The 1,260-nt window shown below is 42.5% G+C and overlaps 1 pseudogene; it reads left to right on the forward strand.

Annotated features, from left to right (window-relative positions):
• The first annotated feature begins 506 nt into the window (after window positions 1-506).
• The window catches only part of LOC110313777, a 9,003-nt pseudogene continuing 8,249 nt past the window's right edge, over window positions 507-1,260 (forward strand).

Below are 1,260 nucleotides of genomic sequence, written 5' to 3' on the forward strand. Positions count from 1 at the left end.
TTTTAAAATCCCAAGTTTTAAAAGCACCAAAACAAAATAAAATGATATACCACAGCATCTCTTGATGTCACTCATGATTTCCCTCTTGGCTGTGGTTGTGAAGCTTTAGCCACAGTCCATCAGGTTCTAGCCAGCCAAGTGCAGACAAAGGATGGTATGAGGGAGAGCCTAGCTCTCATAGATGTGCACAGTGTTGGTGACTCTATCTCTGGAGTTCATCACAATGCCAGTGGTATGACCGGAGGCATACAGGGACAGCATAGCCTGGATGACTATGTACATAATTAGGGTATTGAAGGTCTAAAATATAATCTGGGTCATCTTTACACAGTTGGCCATGAGGTCCAGTGGGACTGCATGAGTTGCACAGGGTACTCCTCAGAAGCTACACACAGCTTAGTATAAAGGTATGGAGCTAGATCTTCTTCATATTCTTCCAGTTGGATAATACCATGATCAATGGAATATTTTAGGGTTAGCACACTTCTCTTACTCTAGGCCTCATTATGCATGTAGGTGTTCTTCTTGCCCAAGTCTACTATCATGTCCTGGTGCCTAGAGTGGCCCACGATCAGGGAGAAGATGGCCTGGGGAACGTTGTTACCTCTGAAAACAGTTTTGCACGTGCTGGAACTGTTGTCAACAAGAATCACAGCAATATCATCATTTGTGGTGAACTGGTGTCAGGTGTGAGCAGGAGACAGAGGAGGTGCAAGAGGCCTGTGTTAGCAGGTGGACATGGACTGTATCTCCTCTGATATCTTACCGAGCATGGAATAGTTTTCCATTTCTTGTGTATACATCTAAAATCCCTATAGTCCTAGTTGTTTATTTTGGCTTGTTAGTCTTTAGTTTCTCCTTCTCGTGTTAGGTGTAGTTTTACCTCTTACAAGTTATTATCTTTCTCAAATCAAGAATTTGTCCATTGTCTTCTCCAGTTTAGTATCTGTGGTACTATGTCCTTTCATTACTGTAACAAAATACCTGACACATACAAGGGAAGGATTTCTTTTGGCACATGATTTCAGTGTATGGTCCCGTTGGTTCATTTCTATGAGCAAGTAGCGAGGCAGAACATTATGGTAAAGAAAGCATACTATGGAACAAAGCATCATACTTGAATGGGGATGGGACTTGAACTTGGAGAAGGAATAGAATGTGAAAGAGCATGAATAAAAGAGTTAGGGTGTTAGAGAGCCAGAGAGTGAGAGTAAGAGAAAGACTGGGGGAGAGAGAGGGAGGGAGGGATAGAGAGAAAGG

This window comes from Mus pahari, chromosome X, assembly GCF_900095145.1.
Source record: "Mus pahari chromosome X, PAHARI_EIJ_v1.1, whole genome shotgun sequence".
Taxonomy (NCBI): Eukaryota; Metazoa; Chordata; class Mammalia; order Rodentia; family Muridae; genus Mus; species Mus pahari.